The 27,053-nt window shown below is 46.7% G+C and overlaps 1 protein-coding gene across 1 annotated transcript in view; it reads left to right on the forward strand.

The window, feature by feature from the left end:
* Window positions 1–27,053, forward strand: part of LOC126154805 (inactive rhomboid protein 1) — a 378,989-nt gene that overhangs the window by 40,361 nt on the left and 311,575 nt on the right. The window lies entirely within an intron of this gene.

Raw genomic sequence — 27,053 nt, forward strand, 5'->3', positions numbered from 1 at the left:
ATGCCGGTTCCCTAAACTTTCTCAGTAGTGTTCTTCGAAATGAATGTCTTCTTCTCTCCAGGGATTCCCATTTTAGCTCCCGAAGCATATCCGTAACTCTTGCATGCTGATCAGATCTACCGGTAACAAATCTAGCAGCTCGCCGCTGAATTGCTCCATGTCTTCTTTCAATCCGACCTAGTGGTGATCCTCCGACCGATAGTGCAACCAATCGGCTGCATATTGAAGAGGCATTCGTCTTCATGGGCGACAATTCGCGCCACCATCGTGCATATCTTGTGAATGACTTCCTTCAGGATAACGACATCGCTCGACTAGAGTAGCCAGCATGTTCTCCAGATATGAACCATACCGAACACGCCTGGGATAGTTTGAAAAGGGCTTTTTATGGACGACGTGACCCACCAACCACTCTGAGGGATCTACGCCGAATCGCCGTTGAGGAGTGGGACAATCTGGACCAACAGTGCCTTGATGAACTTGTGGATAGTATGCCACGACGAAGACAGGCACGCATCAATGCAAGGGGACTTGCTACTGGGTATTAGAGGTGCTGGTGTGTACAGCAATCTGGGCCACCACCTCTGAAGGTCTCGCTGTATGGTGGTATAACATGCAATGTGTGGTTTTCATGGCCAATAAATAGGGCGGAAATGATGTTTATGTTGATCTGTATTCCAATTTTCTGTACAGGTTCCGGAACTCTCGGAACTGAGGTGATGCAAAACCTTTTTTTGATGTGTTTACTACGTCATCCACACGGGACACTGTTCGATGGTCGATTGCTATCTTCTACTGCCAAACCAGATTGGTCAGCGGGTAGTTGGATGGAAGCCCTAGACCCGCATAGTGATTTTACCCGTTAAACCAGAATTTTTTCCGGTTCTTCGCCAGATCTTTAGCTAAGGTATGACGGTGGTAGCTGTTGTGTGCTCTGAGCACAGATCCTTTCACAGACACACGTACTTCTACTGGTCTTTGCCTGTTGTCTTCTGCGCGTCCTCTTTTGAACCTTGAGTCCAACAAGCCTTTCCTTCCTCAGCATTCTCCGAATTTCGTTATTAAATCAAAACTTTGCCAGTAATTCCTAATAATGGCTATCATTCTGGAACTAAACGACTGCAGTTCATTGTCTAAGTGAGATGCTAACAACTGGTTATTTGCTCTTTCTAGCAGAAACATTCTCCTTGCCTTCTTGACCGATTTATTAACTTTTGTAACCATAGTCGCTATGATATCGTGATCACTAATCCCCGTCTCTGTAGTGACGTCCTCGATAAGTTCCGTCCTGTTCGTAGCTACAAGATCCAAGATACTTCCACTGCTTGTGGGCTGCCGAACTAGCTGCACAAGAAAGTTTTCGGAAAACTTGTACAAAAGTGCTTCACAAGACTGTCTGTCTGTACCCTCTACAATGAATCCATACATGTCCCAGTCTGTACTCAGTAGGCTAAAGTTACCTCCAACTAGTACTGCATGTCTGGGTATTTATGCACAACTGGCCGCAGACTTTCTTTCAATGACTCTATAACTGTCAGAGTGGAGTCAGGTGGTCGGCAAAAACATTCAACAATTCATTATCACACTCAATTTCAGCTTCAGTAGAGACAATATTTTTTTTCGACTGCAATTAACACTACCCCTTCTGCGTCGTCTAATCTGTATTCCCGATAAACATTTCAAAACTCGCTAAATATCTCAGAGCCTTTTAGTGCAGGTTTCAGTCAACTCTCTGTCCCAAGTATAAAGATAAAACATTTGCAGTCTTCCTCTCTTTAATCTGAACGCGGTCTGACTTCCGTATATGCCTATCGACTGCCGAGTGTTCATGAGAGTACCGCAAACGAACGCCTAGCTTAAAAAACATCCTTGTGCTCTCCTTTGTATAGTGCACTCCTGACATATCAAGGAGAGTCTACAAATCCGCACCTGATGACCAGAAACCTGCTGCCAAGACTATCACAGACTCGATGATGCCTTTGCTTGACACTCTCCATTAGGTCCCACGTCAAAGGACCCAATCGACTCTGGGTACAATGCTGCAAACTGCGAGCTCTGCTTGCACCCCGCATGCGAGGCCAGCAGTCTTCACCACCTCCGCCAGCCGCCTGTAAGAACAAAGGATGGTCTCAGAACTTATGCGACAGGCATCGTTGGATGAAGACGTGAGCCACAACTAGCAGACGACTGCACCCTGTACGCTCCATAGCCACAGGGAAGTCCGGCCTCACGTCTCGGATGATGCCGCCTGGCAGACATACCGAGTGCACATTGACTTTCTTTTCAGCGCTGAACGCTACCCTTCCTAAGGGGCTCCATAATGCGCCAACCATTGAAACTCCCAATAACTAGAAAACCCCTGTCCACGTGCTCCTGCTCGGACCCTGCTGACGGAACGACCACTTGTTCACTCACAGGGCAAATAGGCGAGGCCATACGGTCAGCTTCCACAATGGTCCTGTGTCTCGAGCGACGCGGAAGCGCTACCACCCGCTACTCACCCTCCGGGTCCACTGCGTCGGGTGCACTAGAAAGTGCCTCGGCAGTAGAGCCCTTGGGCGAAACAAGCGACACCTGAGATGTCCCACGCAATGCTCCAGAATCTCCGCCACCGCTACACCCCGAGGCGGTAGTCTAAAGGCGACAGATCACAGCCGAAACCACATTCAACTGTTCGCGAACTGCGGTCAGCATCTCCTGCATGCGCACACAGCAGCCACACATCCTACCGATCCTAACAAGACAAACTGAAGAGTGAGCAGTAAAAGCTAGCAGAAACCTGGGTATGTAATTGTTACCCTTCTGACTTGTAACCAAGGCATGCTGACATCTCTATGTAGTATGTAGCTGGCTGTTCAGAAGAAATGACAACTGAACTAAAGACTGCCTGAATTTACACCTACAGATAACAAGAAAAGCGAGACTAAACTTCCTAAATATCAAAATGCACAAGCAATTAAACAAATATATACTATTAAGAAAACACGGAAAGAGCTAAATACATAAACTGATGCCCCGGAGATATGCCCACAGGCGATAGCTGGTACCGAACTGAACGGCTAACTACGCTGATTACAGCCGCCACTAGTCTCAAAACAAACAACTGAGTAACTACTGCACTCACGACTCATGGAACACACACTTACAAAACGCGAGATTAAACTCTGAGAATCTCAGTCTGGAGGTCTACTGAATATTTTCTATTCGCGAGGGTCGTGGAATCACGTAAATAAAGTGGCACTAGCTCCTTCTGCGGCGGAAAACTACGATAGAAAGTAAACTCACTCAAGACAAAAGATCGAAAAAGACGCAAATTCTTTGCAACAAAAATATATAGCACTACTGAAAACAAGTAAATAATCAGCTACTGTTCACTTCTGCTCAGAAGAAAGCTAGAATAACACTAAAGTAAACGATGTAAACAAACTGTTTACAACTGATAATCTGCTGCTGCTGCTACTGATCTCCGCTCTGCTCTGAAGTGAGAGATCCGTAGAAGCTGTAATTCCGCAGAAAGCTGATGTTAAACAGCGAACTTATCCGGCCTTATCACATCCTGGTCGAGGATTACAGGTCTTAGCCTGTAGAGTAGTAACCGTTCAAGAATTTTGTACATTGTCGGCAAGAGATTGATTGATCGATTATTGGAGGGCTGGCTTCGATCTTTTCCAGGCTTCGGATTAGGCAGTACCTCAGCAGCCTTCCAGGGTTGTAGGAAGTAACCCAACGTGTTGTAGATTCATGTGAGCAAAGCAGGTAGCTTCCTGGGAAAGTGCTTAAGTTGGTCATGAGTGACATCACATGGTACCGGATCAGAGTGAACACCAAGGCTGCGAATTATTCGTCGGATTTCCGCCCAAGTCTTGAAGAGTGGTTCTGCTTGCTGGACAGTCTACCTGATGATTTGTGCTCCCTTCCTTATCCCATCTGCGCCACCATCACCCTGTGGGGTGTTAACATTGGTCTGAGCTTCGTAAGTCGAAGCGAGGGGAGTGGGTCTTACACAGGTCCTTTGGGACTCTGGAGTGGTGGGTTCAGTGGTCGTGGATTCCGTAGGGCGTGGACAAGACTCTACTCGTTCCAGGATTTGAGCAGAAAGATGGACTTTTTGTCCTCCCACAACTCTGTTCGATATGCTAAGACACGTAGGTGAAGTTCGCGTGAGATGCGTGTCATCTCCGTCCGATCTTCTCGGTTATGGTAGCACTTCCAGCGCCGCCTGGCTCTATTCTTGAGAGTTTTAAAATCTTGGATGAATGGGGAGAGGTACTCTTGATAAGGCATGAGGTACATGGTGGTGAGTGATGCCTGTTTGTATGCTCTTCGAATTTGCGCAGTTAGTGTGTCAATGGATTCATCAATATGGGCTGCAGACGAAACGTCTGCACTGGGTGGGGGCATTGTTTAGCAACCACCGCTCAAACTGGTCCCAATTTGTGGACGTTTGTGATGGATGTCGCATCGTGTGCAAAGCCTCCGTGATCACAATCAAGACGGGTTGGCGGTTGGAGGTCAAGTCATTGATCGTCTGCAGTTGCAAATCCAGCCTCAGATTCATCAGCATAGCCACGTCCAAAACATCTGGTCTGTGACGAGGATTCGAACGTGATAGCATCAAGAGTCGAGAGACATGAAAGGGAAGCAGTGGTTGGGAAGGGAGTAAGACAGGGTTGTAGCCTCTCCCCGATGTTATTCAATCTGTATATTGAGCAAGCAGTAAAAGAAACAAAAGAAAAATTCGGAGTAGGTATTAAAATCCATGGAGAAGAAATAAAAACGTTGAGGTTCGCCGATGACATTGTAATTCTGTCAGAGACAGCAAAGGACTTGGAAGAGCAGTTGAACGGAATGGATGGTGTCTTGAAGGGAGGATATAAGATGAACATCAACAAAAGCAAAACGAGGATAATGGAATGTAGTCGAATTAAGTCGGGTGATGTTGAGGGTATTAGATTAGGAAATGAAACACTTAAAGTAGTAAAGGAGTTTTGCTATTTGTGGAGCAAAATAATTGATGATGGTCGAAGTAGAGAGGATATAAAATGTAGACTGGCAATCACAAAGAAAGCGTTTCTGAAGAAGAGAAATTTGTTAACATCGAATATTGATTTAAGTGTCAGGAAGTCATTTATGAAAGTATTTGTATGGAGTGTAGCCATGTATGGAAGTGAAACATGGACGGTAAATAGTTTGGACAAGAAGAGAATAGAAGCTTTCGAAATGTGGTGCTACAGAAGAATGCTGAAGATTAGATGGGTACATCACATAACTAATGAGGAGGTATTGAATAGGATTGGGGAGAAGAGAAGCTTGTGGCACAACTTGACCAGAAGAAGGGCTCGGTTGGTAGGACACGTTCTGAGGCATCAAGGGATCACCAATTTAGTATTGTAGGGCAGCGTGGAGGGTAAAAATCGTAGGGGGAAACCAAGAGATGAATACACTAAGCAGATTCAAAAGGATGTAGGTTGCAGTAGGTACTGGAAGATGAAGAAGCTTGCACAGGATAGAGTAGCACGGAGAGCTGCATCAAACCAGTCTCAGGACTGAAGACCACAACAACAACAGCATCAAGTCTTTCTTCAAAAGCGTAGAGTCTCTCACCCCTCGGGCTGTTGCGTCGAGAGTGCGGCAAATACTAAGGAACGCCAAGCGTAGCTAATTAACGTCAGCGAACGTCTCCAACAGAAGTTGTTCCACGTGACGTGATCTATCACCCCTAGGCGTCTGCTGTAAAACCTTTGAAACACCCCGTATAAATAAGAAACTACAACACCTACAAGGAATACGACGGCTTTGTAAGGAAATGAAATGGGGGCAGCTACGAGTTGAGAGTTATATGATGATGTGGTGGCAAACAGTGGAAAGAGAGGAAGAGCGAAGCAGGTAACAGGTAGGGACGAGGGGTTTTCTGCACGAGTGACCGCTGCGCAGGGCGCCTCCATTTAACGGCGTCGCACGCGCTTCATAATGAAATAACGCGCATTAATAACTGCGGTGGAGAATGCGCTAGGCTACGTGCTCGGCTCACTAATTAAAAGAGCCCGCCATGCAAATGGCCGGACGGCGCAGCCGCCGTAATCACGGCCATAATTAAAGCGCCACCTAGCGACGTAGCAGCCGCCGCCGTCGTCCCAGAAATTACACGCGGACAAGCAACTCGGCGTCGGCTAATACCGTGTTATGAGGCCGGAGCGACACCCGCAGCCTGCCGCCGGCGCGTCCCCGGGGCGGGGAGCCCGCCACCCGCAGCTTCGGCAGCCGAGGGACAGCTACCGCGATTTTCACGCTCGGCAGAGCGTGGGCGTCGCGCGGCAGAGCCGGCTCGGCTGGGACGTGTCGCTGACGCCATGTGGCAGCGGCCAGCTCTTGGTGGTCGTTGCGCTGCTGGCAGAGATGTTACCGGACACAACTACGGCGTGATCCGAGCTGGCTCTGTGTCACGAAAGAGGCGCCAACCGGAAGGGACGAAGGAAGATTAGAGAGAACCTAATAATCAAGTCCGTTTAGTGTGTACATCCGTATTTGCGCTCCAAAAGCCACACGGTGTACGGCGGTGGGTGTCTCTTCTATCACCAACTTTTTTTCCTCCCTACTCTGTTCCATTCATTAATGGTGTCTCCGAAGAACAGCTGTCTACAACCTCCCATATGAATAATTTCGGTGAATTTATTGGTAGTGGTGATTTCTCGAGATGTATCTGATAGCAAATAAAGTAAGTGGGCTGTCACACAGGAACGAGGAAAAGTACGTAAACTTCTCATTATTTCAAACATTACTGCAATAACAGTTAATACATTTATACCACTGTAGACAAGGCATTGCCTTCATGAGAAAATCCTTGCGATAGCCTACGGATCCACGATCCCAGGTGTTCACCTCTTAGTGCGAAGCAAACGACGATCACGAATATACTTTTTCGGGGCTCCAGAAATATGTACACTACTGGCCATTAAAATTGCTACACCACGAAGATTACCTGCTACAGACGCGAAATTTAACCGACAGGAAGAAGATGCTGTGATATGCAAATGATTAGCTTTTCAGAGCATTCACACAAGGTTGGCGCCGGTGGCGACACCTAACGTGATGACATGAGGAAAGATTTCAACCGATTTCTCATACACAAACAGCAGTTTACCGGCGTTGCCTTGTGAAACGTTGTTGTGATGCCTCGTGTAAGGAGGAGAAATGCGTACCATCACGTTTCCGACTTTGATATAGGTCGGATTGTAGCCTACCGCGATTACGGTTTAACGTATTGCGACATTGCTGTCGCGTTGGTCGAGATCCAATGACTGTTAGCAGAATATGGAATCGGTGGGTTCAGGAGGGTAATAGGGAACGCCGTGCTGAATCCCAACGGCCTCGTATCACTAGCAGTCGAGATGACAGGCATCTTATCCGCATCGCTGTAATGGATCGTGCAGCCACCTCTCGATCCCTGAGTCAACAGATCGGGACGTTTGCAAGACAACAACCATCTGCACGAACAGATCAACGACGTTTGCAGCAGCATGGACTATCAGCTCGGAGACCATGGCTGCGGTTACCCTTGACGCTGCATCACAGACAGGAGCGCCTGCGATGGTGTACTCAACGACGAACCTGGGTGCACGAATGGCAAAACGTCATTTTTTTCGGATGAATCCAGGTTCTGTTTAGAGCATCATGATGGTCGCATCCGTGTTTGGCGACATCGCGGTGAACGCACACTGGAAGCGTGTATTCGCCATCGCCATACTGGCGTATCACCCGGCGTGATGGTATGGGGTGCCATTGATTACACGTCTCGGTCACCTTTTGTTCGCATTGACGGCACTTTGAACAGTGGACGTTACGTTTCAGATGTGTTACGACCCGTGGCTCTATCCTTCATTCGATCCCTGCGAAACCCTACATTTCAGCAGGACAATGCACGACCGCATGTTGCATATCCTGTACGGACCTTTCTGGATACAGAAAATGTTCGGCTGCTGCCCTGGCCAGCACATTCTCCAGAACTCTCACCAATTGAAAACGTCTGGTGAATGGTGGGCGAGCAACTGGCTCGTCACAATACGCCAGTCACTATTCTTGATGAACTGTGGTATCGTGTTGGAGCTGCATGGGCAGGCTGCATGCCTAGGCGTATCAAGGACGTTATTACGGCCAGAGGTGGTTGTTCTGGGTACTGATTTCTCAGGATCCATGCACCCAAATTGGGTGAAAATGTAATCACATGTCAGTTCTAGTATAATATATTTGTCCAATGAATACCCGTTTATCATCTGCATTTCTTCTTGGTGTAGCTATTTTAATGGCCAGTAGTGTAAATCGTGTGGTGAGAGATCGGGAGCGTATGGAGGATGCGTAAGGGCTTGCCAGCGAAACTTCTGCAGCGTAGTTGAAACAACCTTGGCAACATGCGGGCGCGCATTATCCCGCAACAGAATGCCGTCCGTCTGCATTCCTGATCGGCGATTGGACTTGATAACGTGCTCCTGTTTTTGCAAAGTCTTCACATACCGCTGGGCACTAGTTATGGCACCGTGTCAGTGAGCAGTCAATCCTGGCAGTCAAAGAAAAAGGTCATCTTGACTTTCCCGGAGCTGGCATGCAGGGCTTACGATGCATGCATTCTTCATAGTGATGCCATTCAAGGTCCTGCAGTGATATCGACGTTATGTCCTGGTTCTCCGTCAGGCTGCGTACACATTTTACGGAACTTCAGCTGCTGTGTCATGATTCATGATGGCGTGAGCGGTACCGTGGCTGATACCCAACATGAGGCGAATGACTTCGACCGTCCGCGGTCGGTCTTTTCTGACGGCAGCATCCACTGCAGAAATGACACGATGAGCCTCTCCTGGCCGACTGGTTTCTTTCAGTGACACCCGACCGTCTCGAAATAGTTTATTCCACGCAATCACACGCGCACGTGACACACTGTGTTCGTCATACACAGCAGATATTCCGGCATCAATTTCACTTTCCGACAGGCCATCCGCAGTCAAAAATCGCACTACACCTTGCTGCTCCTCTTTCCTGGTCTTCATACAGGCACCCGACTCGCTTACCTCACGTCGAGCACATCTACACTCCTGGAAATTGAAATAAGAACACCGTGAATTCATTGTCCCAGGAAGGGGAAACTTTATTGACACATTCCTGGGGTCAGATACATCACATGATCACACTGACAGAACCACAGGCACATAGACACAGGCAACAGAGCATGCACAATGTCGGCACTAGTACAGTGTATATCCACCTTTCGCAGCAATGCAGGCTGCTATTCTCCCATGGAGACGATCGTAGAGATGCTGGATGTAGTCCTGTGGAACGGCTTGCCATGCCATTTCCACCTGGCGCCTCAGTTGGACCAGCGTTCGTGCTGGACGTGCAGACCGCGTGAGACGACGCTTCATCCAGTCCCAAACATGCTCAATGGGGGACAGATCCGGAGATCTTGCTGGCCAGGGTAGTTGACTTACACCTTCTAGAGCACGTTGGGTGGCACGGTATACATGCCGACGTGCATTGTCCTGTTGGAACAGCCAGTTCCCTTGCCGGTCTAGGAATGGTAGAACGATGGGTTCGATGACGGTTTGGATGTACCGTGCACTATTCAGTGTCCCCTCGACGATCACCAGTGGTGTACGGCCAGTGTAGGAGATCGCTCCCCACACCATGATGCCGGGTGTTGGCCCTGTGTACCTCGGTCGTATGCAGTCCTGATTGTGGCGCTCACCTGCACGGCGCCAAACACGCATACGACCATCATTGCCACCAAGGCAGAAGCGACTCTCATCGCTGAAGACGACACGTCTCCATTCGCCCCTCCATTCACGCCTGTCGCGACACCACTGGAGGCGGGCTGCACGATGTTGGGGCGTGAGCGGAAGACGGCCTAACGGTGTGCGGGACCGTAGCCCAGCTTCATGGAGACGGTTGCGAATGGTCCTCGCCGATACCCCAGGAGCAACAGTGTCCCTAATTTGCTGGGAAGTGGCGGTGCGGTCCCCTACGGCACTGCGTAGGATCCTACTGTCTTGGCGTGCATCCGTGCGTCGCTGCGGTCCGGTCCCAGGTCGACGGGCACGTGCACCTTCCGCCGACCACTGGCGACAACATCGATGTACTGTGGGGAGCTCACGCCCCACGTGTTGAGCAATTCGGCGGTACGTCCACCCGGCCTCCCGCATGCCCACTATACGCCCTCGCTCAAAGTCCGTCAACTGCACATACGGTTCACGTCCACGCTGTCGCGGCATGATACCAGTGTTAAAGACTGCGATGGAGCTCCGTATGCCACGGCAAACTGGCTGACACAGACGGCGGCGGTGCACAAATGCTGCGCAGCTAGCGCCATTCGACGGCCAACACCGCGGTTCCTGGTGTGTCCGCTGTGCCGTGCGTGTGATCATTGCTTGTACAGCCCTCTCGCAGTGTCCGGAGCAAGTATGGTGGGTCTGACACACCGGTGTCAATGTGTTCTTTTTTCCATTTCCAGGAGTGTATCAGACAAACGGCATGGCGGCGAATGTTCACGCTGTTGCTCCCAGATTGCCACCAGAGGGCACTTCTGTACAGACACGTAGCTGTCAGTCAGCGGTCGTGTTCGAGTATGCGATGCACAAGTGAGGGGATCGGAGTGTGCGCTCGGCCGGGGCAGCCGTCTGGTGGTGCCTGTCCCGCCAGCGGTCCCATCGACCGCCTGCAAAGAAACTGGTTCTCTACTTCTGAAAAAAAAAACATTTTAAATAATAAAACATGACCTATACAAGTAATCTGACCACCCCTGTTAGTCATGGACGAAAAAAAGTATTTGGCATAGTCTTTGTCAGAACGTGCAGAATCTTATGTGAGGCCAATAAGACGTCAGTTTTAATCTAAATATGGTATGCCAATGTTTACGTAATAAAAAAATAAATTAGGTAATTCAGTACAATTATTATATATAGATGCGATGAATCACTTTAACGGGGGCCAAATGAACAATTAAAGTCAATATAATTCCAGTAAACATGCAAAAGTAAAAAAAATTATTGTAGGGGCCTACATAGACATCGCGCATCTGCTAGATGCCCACGAAATACGTAATTTTGTTTTGAATCTGACAGCCAATGAGAAAATAGGTGCAAAAATACTATTGGTCAATAATGGCGGACAGCATCAACTGGTAATATACGTAATTTTATGGTAGTTAATTTTACTGCGCAAAAAATAAAATATGTACTCCCTCCAAAGGAAGTTACACACAAACATTAAAATAAAATTATGATGAGCAGTAAAATGTCTGAGAAGAATTTTGAAAGAAAATTATTAATTGAACTTTAATTTGGCGGATTTTCAACACTTTCAACAAGACGAGATAATGGAAAGAATATTTATTGGAACTAAACAAAATTGAACCTTGATATAGTGACAGTATTTTTAACATAGATAAGTTAAATGCAATTGTCTTTAATTTTGAAATGAGAGAGAGAGCGTAGTAGTTTTCTTTTAATGTATTAACTGTTGCTGCAGGCAGTGCGATGACGTCAGCGGTGATCCGCTCGGACGACGTGTGAACTTAATCCTGGTTCTTGGCGTGAAGATAATGATGTGTCCTCCTGTTTCATTAATATTCCAGTTTTTCGTTGTAGTCGAATCAGCTGGCAGTACTGGCGCGATAATAAAAGTTCCAGTGTGTGCGTTGTCGTTACGCGCGCGACGTTTTATTATTAAAAGTTTATTAATCACGCGGTGCGGGTAGGTCGGAATTATGCAATGTCTTTAGTATTTACGATATACAGCCGGTTAATGCCAATACTTCGCACAGTTGTCTCACCGTGTTGCCACAGGAAAACAGTCACGTGTGATTATCACTATAACAGTCCGTTAAACATCAGTTCAATTGACGTCGTCTTCTTTAAGACAGTTTGGATGATATAATAAATGTTTCTTGCTCAAATCACAGTACTGTTCTTTTACTTAACATTTTGGTTTGTTCCACTTTCATGCAATTATAACAGTTAGTGTCTCCACACGACAATGGTGTCTGGTCCACGGCTAATTGTCATAAGTTCACACAGTATGTAAAATCGTCACCGCAAACACTCGATACACTTTTCTGGTTTGACTGCTCACTCGGTAATGCACGCTCTCCTATTAACACAGCGGACGCACTGTAATTAATTGTTCCTCCGCGTATCTCCGTCTTTCACGCCCAACTTTGCAACATTTCTCCACCCGCGTACCGGCCACAATACCACAGCAACTCGCACGCTCTCTATCGATAGTCGTTCGCTCTGTCTCTGACACAGTACTTCTCCTAGCCTAACCAAAGATTTACAAAGCATATGGAACCAGAACATTCATATTCGTACAATATAAAGTATAAAACAGTAGCAAAATGAATGAAGAAACAATGTGACGTATTAACAAGTAAAGAATAGTTGAAATAAATGATACATACGTACTACGACAAGGTAATGCACAAAAGAAAAAAAATATTATCGACTTTCGGGGAAAGGAATGTCTTTACACGCCCCGGCTACCATTGCCATGAAGGATGGCAATTCGGTGACGCTACTAAGGCTGCGGACACGGCAACTTATGAATGGTTCAAATGGCTCTGAGCACTATGGGACTTAACTTCTGAGGTCATCAGTCCCCTAGAACTTAGAACTACTTAAACCTAACTAACCTAAGGACATCACACACACCCATGCCCAAGGCAGGATTCGAACCTGCGACCGTAGCTGTCGCGCCGTTCCAGACTGTAGCGCCTAGAACCCCTGGGCCACCCCGGCCGGCCTTCTGGAATGGCGCGAATGGACAACAGAGGAGGGTCTGGGCCCCGGCTGCGGCTGGTAAGCCCGTGTCGTCCACGACAATGATCGAGGTCTGAAACCCGCCACAGCTCCACGGGAAGAACGGTCACACTAGGAACACGCACCGCACCACCTATCAGCATTCTACCGACTGAAAACCACCGAAGACAGCTAATAACAAATGACGATCGAAGAAACGAGACCAGCTGGCGCATGATATGGCCACCTGACGCGGTTAATACCTGGAACCGAATCTGATTCGGAACTTCGCCATCCATCGGGCAACGACAGTGATGAAGGGTTACAATTTGTCCGAAACAAACGATCCGGACGTAAGAGAAAGTACTGCCAAGACGTTGCTGGTGCCACTAAGAGACAAATTCAACCACCAACCTCCAACCGATTCACCCCCTTGCAAGTGGATGGCGAATAACTACAAGTGACGCCTCAACCAAGAACAGAAGACACACAACCACCTTCCGCCTCTGGCGCAATACACCCGCCTAGACATTCACCGACAAAAATTCCTCCAATATTCATATAGTACACGGGATAATATGTTTCTCTAAACACCGAACTGAAGAGACATGCGGCTGAACAAATCAAGGCCAACTATAAAGGGTATCGACCAAGTACCACTTCGAAACGACAGCGGACCAACGGACAGCATTCCAGTTCTTCCAGAACGCACTAATTCCGTTCTATACGCACCAGCATTCAAGGGAGAATCTGCTCAAGGTCGTCATTAAGTATATCCCAGCCGAAATTCCGGCGAAGCAAGTTGAGACTCAGTTACATGCTATTGGTTTTACGCAGTATAAGACGAGGGATACTAAGACGAATACGTTAATAGCTCAGTCACTCAACTGGGTGTCACTCCCTGCTGGCCCAACGAGTGACTCGATTTACAACATACTTCATATCATGGACACAAAAGTGTAGGTGGAAACTTGCAAACCTAAGGAGGGTTCACCACAGTGTAAACGCTGCCAGCGCTATTTCCATACTGCAGATTACGAGTACTGTTCACTTCCTGCCAGATGCGTCAAATGTGGACACCCCCCTCCCCCACCCCGACCCTGAACTGCACGGAGTCTCCAGCTCAAAAACCAACTTATGGAAACTACGGCGAAGGCCTCCCAGCCACTTAGAGATGTTGCAGTACGTTTCAGCAAGTTTTGCGCACCTACACAACACAAGCCCACGCTGCACGTTTACGAGAACAGTAACCGACGAAGGCAACACCACCACCGGCTCTAAACAGTACAAAGGACTTCCCAGGGCTTCTCAACCGGCAGGTTCCATCGGCCTCCTCGACGAGACAGTCGGTATGGCAACGAGGACGACGACCACCAACGACAGCTCCACAAGAGCAGTCCTCCTCCGACTACACACAAATTCTGAAGACTTTCTCAAGCATTTATGACTTCCTTTCAAAGTTACAACAGTGAAACATCTTTGCTACAATTAAGACTACTTCGAAGAATTTTTAACGAAGAACCAACCATCAGCTCCAAATTGACGGTCCTCTTCGAAGGTGCCATGGCACTATTTGCACCTAGCTATGGGCCATAGACCCACCATGCTAAGGGTCCTTTCACTCTGTATCTTTAATGTCCACTTAAGTTTTGAATAAAACGATTGAATTTGAAGAATTCACTTCTTTCGTCATCGTGTGGACATTCTATTTGTTACTGAAACACACCTCCCTCCCACACAGACTTCTAAGTTGTAGAACATGGCCTGCTGTAGGAAGACTGTGCCAACGGTCGCAGGGGAGGTACCGCAATTTTTATCAAGAAATCCATCGCGCATGCACCAACGACTCCCCTAGCACTGGAAACCCTTAAAGCAAGGGCCATGACCCTTCTAGTGCCTACGGCCACATCACGCTAATCACTACATACCTCAGCCTTAACAGGCAATTCGTTGAAGAGGAAATTGTATTGTATGGAACTGGGGACCCAGAAACGACGAATTCTTCGTCCCCGCCGTAGCCCTCAGTGGTTCACAACCCCACAACAGGCTACAGCAGTCCACTCACCCCACCGCCGCCACACAGCGAACCCAGGGCTATTGTGTCGTTCGGCCCCCAGTGAACCCCCCCCCCCCCCCTTCCGGTAACGTCATACACCAGACGGGTGTAACCCCAAATGTTTGCCGGGTAGAGTAATTATAGTGTACGCGTACGCACCAATCGCCGACATAGTGTAAATAAGGCGAAATAAGGGCAACCAGTCCGCATTCGCCGAGGCAGATGGAAAACCGCCTTAAAACCATCCACAGACTGGCTGGCACACCAGACCTCGACACTAATCCGCCGGGCGGATTCGTGCTGGGGACCGGCACGCCTTCCCGCCCGGAAAGCAGTGCGTGAGACCGCATGGCTCACCGGGCGGGCCTTCTACAATGTTACTTAAGAAGTCTTCGGGCCACTCAAATATCTGAGAACCTATTCCATATGCTTGTACCTTCGTTAACAGCCTGTAGCTGGGTACGTGTCAAACGCTTTCTGGAAATCTAGGAATGTGGAATTTGCCTATTGCCCTTCATCCGTACTTCGCAGTACATTATTTAAGAATAGCTGAGTTTCGCACGACTGATGTTTTCTAACAGCATGTTGATTTGTGGGCATAAGCTTCTCGGTCTCAAGAAAACTTATTGTATTCGAACTGGGAATATATTCAAGGATTCTACAGGAAACTGATGTTAGGGATATGGGTCTGTAATTCTGCTGAGCCGTTCTTTTACGCTTCTTATATGCAGGAGTCACCTGAGCATTTTTTTTTTTTTTTTTCAATCGCTTGGGACTTTGTGCTGGGCGAGAGATGCGCGACAAATGTAAGCTAAGTAAGGGGTCAATGCCGTAGAGTACTCTTTGTAAAACCGAATTTGGATTCCCTCCGACAGGCACAGCACTGCAGCCAACTGTCTGTCGGTATGATGTTCCCAGTTATTCGACCTCTCTCACAGTCCGAAAGACGTATGTTAGCTTCACGTGCACGTCCTCTGGACATGCGATCTCCAATTGAAGTCACAGTAACCTTAGACACATCCATTACGCATAACGTACTCACGCCATTCTTCATCTGTAAAAATGACTTTTTCTGTACTGGAAATACTGATAATTAGCTCACATAAGTATGAAATTTTAATCAAGATATATTCCAAAAGCATGGAAACACTGGGGCACTCTTTGGTAGTAATCTATCACTGTATTCGGAAAACACACACATTTTCCAGTGAGGCGGTCGGTTTTGATCTAATTACTGACAACATTAAGGCACAGATGAAGGTCGAGAAACAGACGCGCACTAATACGCTGAGACAAACAGTGCCTTCGCACTGCGTGCTGCTTCCTGTTCGGGAACAAAGTACAGCGAATTTACGACCTCTGAAACTGAGACCATGAATCTTCTTGTGACACTTTAATCGATTCCATGGGACTGTGAGCCTGTGGTTCAGCTACCTAACGAGTCTGACTGGGCGTTTTTTTTTTTAAGAACTTTTGCCACAAAGGTGCATTTCTGTCGAGTTTAATTCATTATCTGAGTTTTTTTAGGACGTAATTTAAGACTTCCGTCTGTAATTGAAAAGTAACGCAACTCTATTTTTGTTGATTTGAAAGTTAGACATACCACAGGGTTCGTTACAAGCTGTTTTATTTTATAGTAATTGTTGTGTTTCTAAAAGGACGTAAATCTCTGTAAAAACAGCGTGAGGAAATGGTAGTTATTCCCAAGTTGACGCATCTTCTAGTTGCTTTTATTCACTAGCAGTGGTATTTCCAAAAGGTCAATAGGAAAGCTATCTTTTGGCATGTGACCATCCAGCAGTACGGGGCGCTGCGTTTCGTTGAGGTTAGGTGATTTCGTGTTATTTCTTCAAACATGTCGGAATTTCTCGATGATGTTCAACAAGTAACGCGTCGGCAGGAAACGTGAACCACCGGAATGGAAAAAAATAAAGATAACGTGCAGAGATTTCCGAGTGACGGTCAAAAAGAGGAGATTTCGCGTAAATATAATGATGGACACTACAAAGTAGCTACCTTACAAATTTCTGATAATGAAAAGTTCCATTCGTTGTTTTATGGATTGAAATCTGAGGTACATCAAGATCATTTCATTACTAATGCCATAATCGTCAAGACATGTAAAAGGCGCAGAGGATAAGATCAAGAACGACTAAAGTTTTCTATAGAGTATTTTATCCAAATCTGTACTGGTGAAACTTGAAAGTGTTTTGAAACCTCCTGTCAGATCAAAACTGTGTGCCGGACCGAGACTCGAATTCGGGACCTTTGCCTTTCGCGGGCAAGTGCTCTACCAACTGAGCTACCCAAGCACAACTCACGCCCGTGAGTCGTGCTTGGGTAGCTCAGTTGGTATAGCACTTGCCCGCGAAAGGCAAAGGTCCCGAGTTCGAGTCTCGATCCGGCACACAGTTTGGATCTGACAGGAAGTTTCATATCAGCGCACACACCGCTGCAGAGTGAAAATTTCCTTCTTGAAAGTGTTTTGTTCTACACTCAGTGGGACGCCTGATACGTCCAGATACGACTCTTGACAGGTGACAGGTACGTAAGCATCCTGTCTGATCACCTGCATACATTCATGTTCATTGTGCATTACGACAGACCTGGGCAACTCCAGCGGGACAATGTGACACCCCCACACGTCCAGAATTGCTACAGAATGGCCCCAGGAACACTTTGCAGCTTTTAGTTTCCTCGTTATCAACACAGGCCTCACGGAACATTCTCGACATTGTTTTAATTCATATCTCCGATTAAAGATACTTCATACGTGGAGTCTGAAAATATAACAAAATAACGTAAAAATAACACAAAATTAGCTTTTTTACATACAGAACTTCGTTCTTACAGTTCAGGTAATTTATTCGCAATATACACCGAAGCGCCAAAGAAACTGGTATATGCATGCATATTAAAATACAGCGATATGTAAACAGGCAGAATACAGCGCTGCTGTCGGCAACACCTGTATAAGACAACAAGTGTCTGGCGTAGTTGTTAAACCGGTTACTGCTGCTACAATTGTAGTTATCAAGATTTAAGTGAGTTGGAACGTGGTTTTATAGACGGCGCTCGAGCCATGGGACACAGCATCTCCGAGGTAGCGACGAAGTGGGGATTTTCTCGCACGACTATTTCACGAGTGTGCCATGACATCAGGAATCCGCAAAAACATTAACTCTCTGACATCGCTGCGGCCGGAAAAAGATGCTGCAAGAACGGGACCAACGACGACTGAACAGAATCGTTCAACGTGACAGGAGTGCAACCCTTCCGCAAATTCCAAATTTCAATGCTGAGCCATCAACAAATGTCAGCGTGCGAAACATCATCGGTATGGGCTTTCGGAACCGAAGGCCCGCTAGTGTACCCCACTCATGTACCCCATTCGTGTGCCATTGATGACTGCACGACTCAAAACTTTACACCTCGCCTGGGCCCGTCAACACCTACACTGGGCTGTTGATGACAGGAAACATGCTGCCTGGTCGGACGAGTCTCGGTTCAAATTGTATCGAGCGGATGGACGTCTACGGGTTTTGTAGAAATAATCCACATATTCGTCAAATTAACTTATTTTGTAATGGCTGTAGTGCCAAAAATAAGAACTATGTTATGTTATCGGTTCTTAGTAAGCTTTCAGCCTTGTTTCATGTTACCTTACAGGTAACTTAACCATTTCGTGGACACGGCTGTTTGCCAGTTGATAGGGTATTTGGAAAAGCGGAGAAGATGATATGAAAGACCGAACTGCTTCTTTTTCCTTAGGATTACAACATTATTTTTAACAGAGGTGGTAATGTTCATATTCTTGGTAACGACTGACAAATTTTAGCTTGGAAAAATGCAGTCGATTTGTATATTAAATCAAAATTAGATTTCAAAATAACTGAAGGTCATAAGTATTACCTCAAAACCCGTCACTTGTCCAGTGTATTATTCCGACCTAATTGCAGCCGGCCAGGGTGGCCGAGCGGTTCTAGGCGCTACAGTCTGGAACCGTGCGACCGCTACGGTCGCAGGTTCGAATCCTGCCTCGGGCATGGATGTGTGTGATGTCCTTAGGTTAGTTATGTTCAAGTAGTTCTAAGTTCTAGGGGACTGATGACCTCAGATGTTAAGTCCCATAGTGCCATTTTTCGACCTAATTGCGGGGTGGGAACATGGGCTTTTAAATGTAGCAGTAAATGGTCCTTCTAGTTCCTAAGCTAGCTAGACGTAAAGCGTCTTCTTCAAAAACTTGCAGTACATAATGGCCATCCTGCAATGATGTTTTCCTACAAAGTATTACAATGTAATAGGAAACTGTGTAAATTTGTCGTAAGGACTATGGGTCCAAATTGCTGAGGTCATAGGTCCCTAGGCTTACGCACTACTTAATTTAACTTAAACTAAGTTACACACCCATAACCGAGGGAGGCCTCGAACCTCCGACGGGCTGAGCCGCACGAACCGTCACAAGACGCCCTAGACCGCACGGTTACCCCTCGCGGCACAATGTTAGAATGAATAATCTTATCCCCGTATTGTTGTTCCATGCATCAATAAAATGATAGTAATAAAGACTCTTGTCAGTAATGGGTTTAAATGTTAGTCTGGTATTTCAATACTTTTTTGTTTCGCTATACCAGTATTCACTAAAATATTAATATTAAAATGTTCTTTGTTCCAAAGTGACTCAACTCCAGGCGAGTTGTGTATTTTCTCGGAATGTTTACAGCCTGGAATTTTTTATTTTAGCACGTTTATTTAAAATTACACAGTGGAGTTACATACAAAAAATTATATACTTCCAGTCACTCTTATGGTCGCTAGCACATTTTGCCGTTTCTGCAAGTTTCGAATTTTATGGAGATACGTCACTCTGGAAATACACTCTTGCATTATTGACGACGAAACCTGTTAGAGAGAGGTAGCGAATGCAAAATGTGCAAAACAGACTGTAATCAGTTTATTCACGGTGAAAAGGACCGCAATTTAATAGTGAACATAATGGCTTTTAAAAGCCGACTGCGATCGGTTTCATATTTAATGGTAGACATTAGTGCACCGGTCGCTGTCATATCATAGGATTAGCTCGAAATTTCATAACGACCATCACGTCAAAGCATCACTCCCAATGTTCTCCTCTTTTCTCTGGTTAAGGGAAATCGCTGAAAAAAATAATTGTGGGACGATGCTGTAAGACGTGCGTTTCTGCAAACAGTTGCAAATCAGCAATCGTTTATTCGGTACACGTACATTATGTCCACTTCGCCTGTGGCAGTTGCATGTGTTAAACAAATGCATCTCTAAAATGTCGTTTAGTACTATTGCCAGGGCTTTTCATGTTGTAGATTAACCCGCCTAATTGGACAGGTTTTTTTCCATCGCACATTCGGCTCCTTTTCAATGCGTGAAAAAAATGTGTCGTAAATATGAGGAGTGTTCAGTAAATTATGCAACACATATTTTTTTTATGAAACCAGGGTGGTTTTATTTGGGATTCCAATACACCATATTATTCCCCACTCTATTTTCCAGCATAATCTCCGTTCAATGCGACAGCCTTACACTACCTTATTGGGAGGGCCTGTACGCCCGCATGATATCACTGTAATGGTCGGCGTCGGAGCCCACGTCTTGCTGCATCAATAACTTCCCCATCTTCCACGTACTGCTTCCCGCGGAGAAAATCCTTCATAGCATCAGACAGATGGAAGTCGGAAGGTGCGAGATCCGGACTGTGGGGTGAATGAGGGAGAAATGATTCAAATGGTTCTGAGCACTATGGGACTTAACATCTGAGGTCATCAGTCCCCTAGAACTCAGAACTACTTAAACCTAACTAACCTAAGGACATCACACACATCCATGCCCGAGGCAGGATTCTAACCTGCCACCGTAGCGGTCGCGCGGTTCCAGACTGAAGCGCCTAGAACCGCTCGGCCACACCAGCCGGCTGCGAATGAGGGAGAACAGTCCAACGAAGTTCTGTGAGCTCCTCTCGGGTGTGCACACTTGTTTGAGGCCTTGTGTTGTCATGGAGAACGAGTAGTTCGTTTGCATTGTTGTGGCAACGAACAGGCTGAAGTTGCAGCATGAGGGAGCACATCAAACAGAATACCCCTCTTCATAGAAGACCGTCGCCATGATTTTAGCGGCTGAAGGTGCGGCTTTGTACTTTTTCTTCGGAGCAGAGGTGGGGTAGCTTCGCTCCGTGGATTGACGTTTTGTTTCCGGTTCCAAGTGATGAATCCATGTTTCAACATCTGAGACGATGTTCAACAAAAGATTGTCACGATTAGCTTCGTAACGCGCAAGCAATTCCTCACATATGATCCTTCTTGTTCTTTAACGTTTTGTTAGGAGGCAAGGAACCCACCGGGCACACACCTTTGAGGTCCAGTTGCGCACCGATGCATTTGATTGTGATCCATCGATCACCTCGAATCAGTCTGCCCGCACATTTCAACGTTGTAGGAGTCATAGCTGTGTGCAGCCGGCCAGCACGCGGGAGCTCGGACAGGTTTACTCGACCTTGTTGTTACGATAACAGGCGCCTCGCCCAACGACTCGCCGTGCTTTTGTTCATTGGCAGGTCTCCGTGGACATTCTGCAAGCATCCTTGAATATCTGCGATTTTGTGGTTTTCCGCCAAAAGAAACTTATGACAGCTCTCTCCTTGGAACTCACCGCTGTTTCAGAAGCCATTTTGAAGTCTATATATAGACCGTCACCTATTGGAACTTCATGAAACTACAGGGGCTGAAGCGAGAATGTTCCACAATGTCCCACAAACAACTTCCACATTTTTCAACGAAAATTTGGCGAGAAAATAGTGCGTTTCATTACTTATTGAACGTCCCTCGCATATGAATTGCCTCTAACTTTTACTTATGCCAGTGTTGTGTTGTTGAGGCCTATTAGGTAATACAGGAAGCAGATAAAATGCGATGAGGGCAGACAGCCTACTGTTGTAGAATGGAAAGAAGGGCGCCATCCAGACTCTCCATCACAATAAGCGCGTCACGGAGAGGTTTTAGATTACACCCAGGGCGTTGATTCACTGTTTGATAATCGGGACAGAACTCCCTTCCCTTTCCCGTTTTAGCGCTGGTGGTGAACATTTCTCCTTCTATCAACATTCTCTTTCGTATCGTGTTCCGATGTAACAGAAAGGCGGCTACGGAGGTGGACCTTTTTTCACTGATATGGTCGTTACCTCACAGACGTTATCGATGCATCTATGACATACTTAAAACAAATGTGGCAATAAACAGCAACCTTATCATCCTTGGCAATATTCGGAATATCTATTTCTGATGAGAAGTATCTGGACACTCCTATGTACGAGATTAATCCCAAAAATAAGGTCTGTTATTTTTTTTTATAAGTACAGAACTCTGTTTGTGTGGCAGTTGGTCACACTGTTATGAAGAGTTCAAACGGTTCAAATCGCTCTGAGCACTATGGGACTTAACTGCTGAGGTCATCAGTCCCCTAGATCTTAGAACTACTTAAACCTAACTAACCTAAGGACATCACACACATCCATGCCCGAGGCAGGATTCGAATCTGCGACCGTAGCGGTCACGCGGTTCCAGACTGTAGCGCCTAGACCCGCTTGGCCACTCCGGCCGGCTTATGAAGAGTGCTTCACGCGCTGTGTGTAAACATGCGCACGCCACGCTGAGGCGCTCAGTCTTGGCTTGGCAGCCGTTGAGAATGGAGCTCCCGTTGGATGTTACCACCAAGTGCGAATTGCGCGCAGTTATTCGGTTTTTGAACGCAAAGGGCACTGCGCCGATTGAAATCCATCGCCAACTGACGGAAGTGTATGGTGAGTCGTGCATGGATGTCAAAAATGCTCGTAAGTGGTGTAGTGAGTTTGCAGCTGGTCGGACCGAAATTCACGACGAACAAAGGAGGGGGAGACCGTCAATTTCTGAAGAGACAGTGTTGAAGGTTGAGCAAAGCATGCTTGAAGATGGCGGATCGCCCTGGATGATCTCTGCTCGTTGGTTACTGAGGTTTCCCGAAGCACCGCTCACAGAATTTTAACGGAAACATTGAACTACCGGAAGGTGTGCCCAAGATGGGTGCCACCGCCCGCCCACACATTGCTCGGCAAATCGTTGCTCTCCTGCAACAGTTTCAGTGGAACATAATTATCGCCCACTCTATAGTCCTGACTTGGCACCCAGTGACTGTCACCTGTTCCCTAGGTTAAAAGAACATTTGACCGGAAAGCGATTCAGCTCCGACGACGAGGTGAAAGAAGAGGTTCATAACTTTCTGAACAGCATGGCGGCGAGCTGGTATCACATGGGCATACAGAATCTGCCGCAGCGTCTACAAAAATGCATCGACAGAATTGGTGATTATTTCGAAAAATAGCTAAATGTTCAAGCAGTAAAATGATGTAAACCATTATAGAAATAAACAGGTCTATGTACTTATAAAAAAATAGGAGACCTTACTTTTGGGATTACTCTCGTAATGAAGAATTGCCCATTAGATGTCAAGAGAAGCAGACCCGTCAGTATAAAAGGAGGCGACGATACTAGTAGGATGAGTCGGTCAGGAGAAATCAGTGGTCGAGAAGCTTCTCATAAGCGACACATTTCAGCAGTCAACGCTAAGCGTCGCTTGAGGCGATGTAAAAAGTGACGCCACTGGCCAGTGGATGACTTGAAACAATCAATTTGATGACATGAATCACGTTATACCCTATGGCAACCCGGTGGAAGGGTTTGGGTTTGGCGAATGCATGGAGAACGTTGCCTGTTATCGTGTGTATTACCAACAAATGGTTCAAATGGCTCTGAGCACTATGGGACTTAACTCCTGAGGTCATCAGTCCCCTAGAACTTAGAACTACTTAAACCTAACTAACCTAAGGACATCACACACATCCATGCCCGAGGCAGCATTCGAACCTGCGACCGTAGCGTTATTACCAACAGTGAAGTTATGAGTAGGTGCTGTTACAGTATTGGGGTATTCTCGTGGTTGGGTCTCCTTAATCCCCTTAATAAAACGCTCAATTTGGAAGGACATGAACACATTTTACACCACTGTATAATGCGTACAGTAGAGGAATGGTTTGCACACGATGACCACATTAGCATGACAATGCACCCTGTTATAAAGCAGCATCTGTGACACAATGGTCTGTGGACAATAACATTCCTGAATTGGACTGACCTGCTCAGAGTCCCCACCCGAACCCAATTAAACTCCTTTGGTGTGAATTAGAATGTCGACTTCAGACCCCGGCGCCCAACGCCATGACCTTTTCTAGTTTCGGCTCTTGAGGATGAGCAGGCTACCATTGCTTCATAGACCTTCAGAGACCTTACTAAAAGTGTCCCCAGCAGAGTTCAAGCCGTCATGAAGGCGAAAGTTGGACATACCCCAAACTAACGTCCACTAATAGATGTTCAGATTGATCCAATAGTACAAAGTGAACGCAGCTTCCTTTAGTCCCGCTAGTGAATACGGCGTTAAAATTGTGATGCTAATGTAAAATTTTGTTAAACAGAACCTCAACAGAGTTTTTATCTGAAAGGACTGAATGTCCTGTATCTTTGTGCACTTTCCACGTGTTAGTAAGGCCATATCATGCATACTAATTGCTGCATCATGATTGTTTCCCTTCAGTGTTCTTAGTCATGGCACAGTTCTCCTTACGACGGCGGTGCGTTATCAATCGTCAGTTATTATCAGCAGTCTTATTTTCAGGCCCGGTGGCAAATTTTCACTGCTACGATCGGTTTCTTTGTTCACGTCATCAAGAGATAGCCACTAGTATTCTGGCTACCGATCCACCTTCGTACGTTGTCTTCACTCTAAAGTCTAACATGCTGTTGCTGGTCCACTTCAAAAGTTGGCCAGCAGCTATATGACCTTCTACGGATGATTAGTGAAGTCGACATCTCAAGTAGCAGCAGGAGTCAAAACAGGACTTGCTGTCTCGTAATGATGTGAACATAGAAGCCAGTCATATGTGTAAAAGTTATGAATTTGGACTGGAAACGAAATTATACTATTTGAACTGCTCATAAGTATCTTAAAAAGAGTCATCTTGCAAAACAGTCAAGATCTACTGTTAAATAAATCTTAGCATCGGTTCCAGACACATGTCCATCTTCAGATACCACAAAATTATATATAACAACCTATATTGCAACGTTCTTACTACGGCATAAAAGCCGGCCACTGTGGCCGAGCGGTTCTAGGCGCTTCAGTCCGGAACCGCGCCGCTGCTACGGTCGCAGGTTCGAATCTTGCCTCGGGTATGGATGTGTGTGATGTCCTTAGGTTAGTTAGGTTTAAGTAGTTCTAAGTCTGGGGTACTGATGACCTCAGATGTTAAGTCCCATGGTGCTTAGAGCTATTTGAACCATTTTGAACGGCGTAAAAGAAAATACATACCATTATGCGTCACTAACGTCACTAGGAAAACGTATTGTACACATTGAAAGCGAACTCTAAGAACGTGTGGCAAAATTCATGGGATAGCGATAAGCACGTAGCACAGCGTACACATGGTATAAAAGGCTAGTGCATTGGTAGAGTTTCGTTTGAACTCAGGTGATTCATGCGAGAAGGTTTACGATGTGATTATGGCCGCTCTACGGGAATAACAGATCCTGAACGCGGAGTTGTAGCTGGAGCTATACGTACACGACATTCCATTTCGGAAATCGTTAGCGAATTCGGTATTCCGATATCTACAGTGTCAAGAGCGTGTCGAGATACCACATTTCAGACATTTCCTCCCATCACGGATAATTCAGTGGGCGACGGTCTTCACTTGACAGTTGCGTAGAGCTGTCAGCGCTAACAAAAAATATGGTTCAAATGGGTCTGAGCACTATGGGACTTAACATCTGTGGTCATCAGCCCCCTAGAACTTAGAACTACTTAAACCTAACTAACCTAAGGACATCACACACATCCATGCCCGAGGCAGGATTTGAAGCTGCGACCGTAGCGGTCGCGCGGTTCCAGACTGAAGCGCCTAGAACCGCTCGGCCACAACGGCCGGCTCAGCGCTAACAAACAAGCAACATTGCGCGAAATAACTGCAGAAATAAATGGGGGACGAATGACGAACGTATCCGTTAGGACAGTGCAGCGAAACTTAGTGTTAACGGGTATGGCAGTAGACAACCGACGCGAGTGCCTTTGCCAACAGCGCGACATCGCTTTCAGCGCCTCTCTTGGGCTGGTGACCATATCGGTTGGATCCCCAGACGACTTGAAAACCGTGGCCTGGGCTCATGACTTCCGATTTCAGTTGGTAAGAGCTGATAGTAGGGTTCGAGGATCGCAGGCCCCACGAAGCAATGGACCCAAGTTGTCTACAAGGCACTGTGAGAGCTGATGGTGGCTCCTTAATGGTGTGGGCTGTGTTTACATGGAATGGTTCAAATTCAAATAGCTCTAAGCACTATGTGACTTAACATCTGAGTTCATCAGTCCCCTAGACTTAGAACTAGTTAAACCTAACTAACCTAAGGACATCACACACATCCATGCCCGAGGCAGGATTCGAACCAGCGACCGTAGCAGCAGCGAGCAGCGTGGTTCCGGACAGGAGCACCTAGAACCGCTTGTCCACAGCTGCCGGCTACATGGTATGGACTGGGTCCTCTGGTTCAACTAAACAGATACCTGACTGGAAATGGCTATGTTCGGCTACTTGGAGTCCATTTGCAGCCATTCATTGACTTCATGTTCCCAAACATGTGACCATGCCAGGATTGGTCGTGATTTGTTTTAAGAACATCCTCGACAGTTCCGGCGAATGATTTGGCCACCAAGATCATCGAACATTTATGGGACATAATCGAGAGGTTAGTTCGTGCTCAAGATCCTGCACTGGCAATAGTTTCGTAGTTAGGGACGGCTATAGAGGCAGCATGGTTAAGCATTTCTGCAGGGAACTTCCAACGACTTGTTGATTCCGTGCGCCGGCCGGGGTGGCCGAGCGGTTCTAGGTGATTCAGTCTTGAACCGCGCGACCGCTAAGGTCGCAGGTTCGAATCCTGCCTCGGGCATGGATGTCTGTGACTTCCTTAGGTTAGTTAGGTTTAAGTAGTTGTAAGTTCTAGGGGAGTGATGACCTCAGAAGTTAAGTCCCATAGTGCTCAGAGCCATGCCCCGTCGAGCAGCTGCACTAGAACGGGCAAAACGAGGTTCGATACGATATTAGAAGGGATCGC

The sequence above is a fragment of the Schistocerca cancellata genome, chromosome 2, assembly GCF_023864275.1.
Source record: "Schistocerca cancellata isolate TAMUIC-IGC-003103 chromosome 2, iqSchCanc2.1, whole genome shotgun sequence".
NCBI lineage: Eukaryota > Metazoa > Arthropoda > Insecta > Orthoptera > Acrididae > Schistocerca > Schistocerca cancellata.